The sequence below is a fragment of the Pinus tabuliformis genome, chromosome 3_1 (genome assembly GCF_031772625.1).
Source record: "Pinus tabuliformis cultivar Carrire ecotype Pingquan chromosome 3_1, CPIR1, whole genome shotgun sequence".
Lineage (NCBI taxonomy): Eukaryota > Viridiplantae > Streptophyta > Pinopsida > Pinales > Pinaceae > Pinus > Pinus tabuliformis.
This window is the reverse complement of record NC_142301.1, coordinates 371,891,390-371,898,689: the sequence shown is the minus strand read 5'-3', so window position 1 is coordinate 371,898,689 and position 7,300 is coordinate 371,891,390. Positions and strand designations below refer to the sequence as shown.

Genomic DNA, 7,300 nt, shown 5'->3' with positions numbered 1-7,300 from the left:
TATACATGGTATGCCCATTTCCATTGTTTCACATGAAGACCCTAAATTTACTAGAAATTTTTTGTAGGAGTTGTTTAAACTTCAAGTTACATAGCTAAATATGCGCATTGCATATCATTTTAGCAAGTGGAGGGTCAAACATAAGTGGTCAAAAAGTGCTTGGAAACTTATTTGGGATATTTTGCTTCTGGAAAATAAATTCTAGTGGGAAAAATAACTTCCCTTGTTGAATGGTGATACAATACTACTTACCATAGGACTACCAAAATGCTACCATATAAAATGGTTTTCGGTCTGAAACCCTTATTTATGGCAACCGTTTTTCCCAGAACATCCGAGGTTGATGTAGTAGATAAAATGCTTCACACTAGATAAACTAGTATTGATATCCTTAAGGATAACTTGGTTATAGGGAAGACCAAATGAAACAACAAGTTGGTTATCATAGATATGAATGTCCTTCTGTTAAAGGGGATCAAGTATTACTTCATCTAAATCCTTATAAATAGACGTCATTCAAATAAAAATTTCCTTAGAATTTATTTCCTAAGTTCTATGTGTCATATCATATCATACATCACATTGGTCAAGTTTCCTACAAAATGGATCTTCTACCCAATTCCAAGATTCATCTAGTCTTTTGTGCCTTATTTTAACAAATTTATTAGATCAAATGGAAATGTGTAAACCATCCTACCAAAAATTCATGAGAAGCTTCCATTTGGATCCATCCAGAAGCAATATTGGATACCAAATAGTGCCACTTGTTCCAACACATTATCAAGGAAGTATTGATCAAGTGGAAAGATATGTAACTAGAAGATTCCACATGGGAACCAATATTGATTCTCCAACAATTTCCTCACTTCAACTTTGAGGAAAATACTACTTTCAAAAGGGAGGGGCCATGTTAAGGTCCTACCCTAACCCTATTACATAAATGTATGTTATTAATGTATGTGTCCCATTATGTAGTAATTTAATATTCACTCATTATAATAAGGGTACACTCTTTGATAATAAATTCCAAATTAGTGAGTATTCTTTCATCATAAGTGGTCCCTTAGGCAATTAGTGTTTTTTGCGGATAAATATGTATTGAGTAGAAGTTTACGAATGTTTGGTCAAGGATTGTGATTTTATTTAAAGACTTTATATTGGACGTTTCCCTGTTGACGAAGGAATTGAGAATAGCTCTGTATTTTCTATCATCAAATATATTTCTTTTGGTTTATCTCTCCTTTTTCCTATGTTCCCTACTTTTGCACTATATTTCAAGTTAATTACACTACACAAAGAGAGATCACATTTCTTTGTCCAACTCAAATGAGTCCATTGATACAAATTTGGTGGAGGATGTCAATACACCTTAAATCCATGAGTAATCACATATTATCCATATAATGGATGCAAATGAGTTACCACTAGAATTATGATCTCCACCATTGAAATGTGATCAATGTGCTCAACCATATATGCACTAGGGATAATAAAAGAGTTTTAATTTGGAATGGAATATATGTTTTATTATTTCATCCCTAAATGGAAAAGTTTGGATGATGAGTGCTTTGCTAAACCAACAATCCCACAACCCAAATGCAACATCAAGATGTTGGTTTAATATTTACCAATTAGGTACATTGAGAAAGGATTTTTATCCTTAATTTGTCCACCTTTATACACTAAACATTGATGATCCACCAAAGCCCATGGTGATAGCTCCAATTTTTGTTTTATAACTACACATAATTAATGGGATGTAACTGAAAATTTAAGACGTTGACATAAAGGGGCCTAACTATAATATAAAAGGTTTCCTTTGAACCAAAGGAAACAACAAAAAATTATCGATGAGGATTTAGACAAAATTCTTGATAAATAAGCATTTTCTTAATAGTGTCTATTCAAGCATTCCATCAAACACTTGGTTAGCATTCTTGTCACAAGAACCTAAAGGCTCATTCTTCACAATATAAACCTTCATTCTCTTTCAACTACCTTAATCATAATGATATTTAAATGAGGAAAAAAATGGATATTCATCATAGCTATCTAAAAGTTAGTTTTAAAATTAGTTTACAATTATTTTTAAACTTCCACATACTTTCTATATTAAATATATTTAATGAAATTTTCCAAAATCATCTTCTTAATCCTTATTTTAATAAAATAATTAATAATTATAAATATGTAAAATAATTGTAAGAAAACAATTAAAAAATTATATTACTTTTAATTTAGAGTGTGGTGTAATTTTATTGGGTTTAATGTTTAAAGATATGAGTTTCCTCATAACAGATTATATATTGAAATCTAGATTATATCTCTCTAAACCTTACTAATCAAATTATAGTTTCAAATTATAAATTCATCTATAAAACACCTGTGTAGAATTATCATAGAAATCATTTTTTTCTTCCAACATAAATTTCTTATACCAAATATTTAACAACAATTTAATTGTAGCACTATATATATTATATTAACATACAATCATATTATATTTATTCATACCTATGAGCACCCCATTTACAATTTTTCCAATTAAAAAAAATAAATAATATACAACGGTAAAGCGATAAAGGATGAACACATAAACCTCACTAAAAGATACCATTCAAGTTATAAATTTATCTATAAAGAACCTTCATTGAATTATCATAGCTAAATCATTTTTTTCCCTTGACATAAATTTCTATTATTAAAGAGAGCACAATTTAAGATTTTCTCATTTTAAAAATTAAAAATAATTTATATATAACATTTTAAATGTAGAAAAAAATAAAGTATGAATACATATACCTCTCTACCAATCAAATTATAAATTCATTGTTAAATTATCATAGAGATCATTTTTTTCCTCCAACATAAATTTTTTTATATCAGATATATATTATATATATATATAACATAATTTATGATGAAATAGTTTAGACTTTTGTGATCTATATTTTGATTGTGAAAATAATTTCGACAAAATCACATAGAGAATCATTTGTCGATGGTTTGTCAACGCGTTCATCGTTTGAGATACTTTGGTTCATGGTTTGTCAATGGGTTTCGAACCAACTAATATTGGTTCGAAACGAGTCGACAAATGATTCTCTATATGATTTTGCGGAAATTATTCTCAAAATAATAATTTCTGATTTCTGATTTTAAAAATTAAAAATAATTAATATACAACCATTTATTAAAATGAATGAATAACATTCTATATTGTAATGATTTAAAATAAACTGTAAATTATGAATCTAAACATACTATTTGATTATAGGAATAAATAAAATAGACACCTCATTATTTAAAAAGAAGAATTGTGGATCGATAGTCATGCTAACGTTTTTTGGGGGAATCTGATAAACCTACCAACCTACTCGTCGATCCTTTATACTAACTCAAATTCTACCCCACCTTTACAAGAATAAATAGCCATATATAATATCATGATATGACTTCAACCATAGCGACCCTTCGAACAGGATAGGCCCTCATAGGTTTGCGTAGAATCGACGTGAAATTAATTGTGAAGCAATGCTGATGAACCTAAGACCGGTGAGTCCCTTCATTGAGAGAAACAATGAAGAACAACAACAAAAGAACTTCAACAACATATAAAAAATTTCACACTGCATCAAAATACACCAAAATCTAAATTTCTAAACTATTATTATTTGTTTAACTGTCTCAAAATATATAATAAAATATACCAAAATCTACAAATATTAGTAAATTTGTAAATCATTATTATTATTTTTTTAATATTCCCAAAATATATCGTAGACTAGCAATTAATCCATTTAATCCAGTCCCAACTTAAAAAAAGGTGAAAATCCAACCTGTATGTCCCTTTTTTTTTCCACCCAAACTAACTTTACCTAGGGTTGAATCAACCAACACGAATGTTTAATAACCCAACGGAACTTTCCCAATGGAATATGACTAAACGCAACGGACAGATGCTTAGTAATGGAAAACAGTGACGGTGTACTCAACAATTGCATTGCCGGACTTTAGATCGAAGGAATGAGTGCGAGCGAGTGCGTAGCCGCGAGCGAACCGAAAGAATCCGCTGCCACCCACGATGGGCATTTCTCTCACTTCATCCAAAACCGCGTTCTTCCCTACCACGGCTAGGGTGCTGCCGTTGTACCTTCCGTTGTCAAACACAAATGTTAATGTCATAAGCAGATGCAGTTTCTCCTGGCAGGAAGAGACATAGATACCCTGTGCTCTTCCCAACATTTTGGAGGTCGATTCCGGCCCTTCCGTCAACCAGTCGTCCATAACCCTCACCAGGCCGAATTCAGTCAAGGATGATCTGGTGGTGGGAGAAGACGCCACCTCCACGGCCGTCACATTTTTGCCTGACACTATATCGTGAAAATAGAAATGAAGATGGCTTGTTTTCTCCTTCATCTCGTGTCGTTCAAATATTGTTAGCGCTAACCAGAATAAGAAAGTAGTTGCAGCCGCTGCAACTGCAATATTGTTAATATTTGAGCATGCATTATCATTGAACTTCCTCATCTAAGATATAGATCTACTGGCTGTACAAAATATAATAGTATTGACGGAATAGCAAGTTCAGGGGAAAACAAAATCAGAGAAAAAATGATTTTCTCCTAAATACATTCTCGTATAATACTTGCATGATCTTTCCTGAAATAATATCAACATATAGCGAGTTATGTTGGTGAAGGCAAAAGTGTGCATAAAGCAAAACAAAATGTATGAATATTAAAGTAAAATCATGCAGCTGTGGTGTCTGCGTCTCCAACCTTACAAGTAAAGATTATTGATAGCGAGCAAGTAAATTTAATTTGGAAAATGATGACACTTGATCTCTCATTGAATAGTTTTCATTTATTGCTTCGGCGAAAAAGCGGGAGACGCCATCTGGAGTAACACTTCTCTTTAGGTAACCTTTAAGCAATTACATATGCAAAACACTTCAGTCGGTTGTTAAGATGGGACATATGAATTCGTGAGCAATTTATTGGTTGTTAAGATGGGAAATATGAATTCGTCAGCAATTTATTTCTTAAGGAAGACATCTAAAACACTCTTCATGTTTGTGAAGATACGAAAAAATCGGAATTCTCAAGAGGGAAGTAAGCAGCGAAACATTCGGGTTGTTGCCTCGTTATTGTTCCTGTTTGATTATTTTACAAGGGGGAGGTTGGAAAGTGGAAATTTGTTAGTTAATTGAGATTAGATTTTGAAATATTTTGAAAATGGATAAAAATAAGTTTAATTAAAAAAAATGGTTTAGTTGACTTTTATTTATCAATATTTAAGATATTTTTTCATATACAATAAAAATTAAATTCAAATGAAAATGATATGATTGTTGACTTTAAGTTTTTGTGATTTATATCAAGTTTTTGAGAAGAATATTCGGCCAAAATTGCATCTCCAACCAACAAGTGTGGTTCATGACAAGTTGAAGAACTAGATCTTGGCTACATTTGACCAAGAACCGCTACATTTGACTATGAAACGGCTACATTTGACGAAGAACTGCTACATTTGACCATGAAACGGCTATATTAGACTAGGTAACCGGACAACAAGACCAAGAGATGTGGAAAGGAAAATATAATTAGTTAATTAAATAATTAATCAGTTAGTTTTATTTATTTTGCGATTAAATGTAAATTGCTTGCATTCAACTAAATTGACAATAGACTTTTTGATTATTTAAATCTTCAAAGACTAGAAAAGAATGATTTTTGTGGAAAACTCTTCTCAAATAACATGATTGTTAAAAAAATTGTTTTAGCTAACTTTTATTTATCTAAGATATTTAAGATATTTTTTGTATACAATAAAATTAAATTCAAATGAAAACGAAAATGACATGATTGTTGCATTATTTTAAAAATATAAATCAAGAAACATATCATGTCCATTCACCTTTCAAAATTTTAATTAGTTCACTAATTAAATAGTTATTTATTTTTTCATATAGATATACTCTTCTTGTAATTTGCAAAAATAAAAAAATAGTTAGTACATAGCTTTCTCAAACCTCCACACAGAACCTTTGGACCACATCCTCCCATCTAACTGGTTGTAACAATTATACCCATATAAATTAAATGTTTATAACATATATAATGTGTTACATTAAAACCAATTTTTTTATGACTATAGGAGTTCATAATTTGGAATAGGGTTGCAAGGCTTTTAATTCCTTAAATATGAAATATGAAATGGATCTAAAAATGGAAGAATATTAAACAAATATTTTAAATAGTATATAAATTTTGATGGATAAAATTAAGTGTTTAGTAAAAAAAATTAAAGAAAAAATAACTTCTTCTATTGATTAAAACGAAAAATAGTTACATTTATCAGTGTTTGTATAAATTCAATGGATTCAAAATTTTAGAAAAAGAAGACTTAAAAATATGTCAGAACACTCTTGGGCCTTCATTGCCTTCAATTGGAAATGTCATATATGGGACATTAATGGAGAGACGGGTAGGAGTGGGACCCAAACTGTCACAGCCTCGAGTTGGCGAGTGCCAATAGAATCGAAAAATAGAGAACACAGTTATCGACACCCCCATGATGTGTGATGTGCATGCAAACGTAGTGGCGGGCACGTTGTAGCGGTGGGCACCCCCAACTCAAAGTTCGGTTAAAGGCGACTTGGGCAAGGACGTTCAGTTAAAGGCGACACGGCAGGCAACCGAGCAGTGTGATGGGAGGGCACATGTGGACGAGCTGGGCGCCCACCCGACCAAACATAGGTCGGCCCAACGAGTTTACAAATTTGAAGGTGTGCGTCCAGAATGATGAATAGTTCGGTTGGGCAGTGCGTGTGTAATGCCCCCCTATTTTAGAAACTGTTATAGTTGAAATGTTGTTATTTAGTAGTTGAGGTATTGATAGTAATGGCATGATTGAGAGGATTTTCTTTGAGGAAAAACTATGATGATGTAATTATTTGAATTTGAAATAATTTAATATGGTATTTGAATAAATTACTTGGAAAGAACAAAGAATGAATGTGATCATTTTCCTAATCCATAATCCAGATGAATAGATTGGATAAAGGAAAAAAAAGAAACTAATAATATTAAAATTTCCCAAATCACTTCAAAAAAAGCCCCTCGAGTTAAATCAAGTGATTTAACAGATAAGCAGAGAAACAAATTTGGAAAAATCATCTAGTGTTGGGGAAACAACACCGGAATGGGTGATTAAGCACAGAAGTGGAAAAAGACAAGCTTTAAAGGATGAAAAAGAATCATTTTCAAGAAAAAAAAAATTGGAAAAGCCTAGGCTA

General features: G+C 31.4%; 1 pseudogene; it reads right to left on the bottom strand.

The window, feature by feature from the left end:
- Positions 1-3,640: 3,640 nt before the first annotated feature.
- Positions 3,641-4,710, bottom strand: LOC149187255 (dirigent protein 21 pseudogene; annotated as a pseudogene).
- Positions 4,711-7,300: the final 2,590 nt, after the last annotated feature.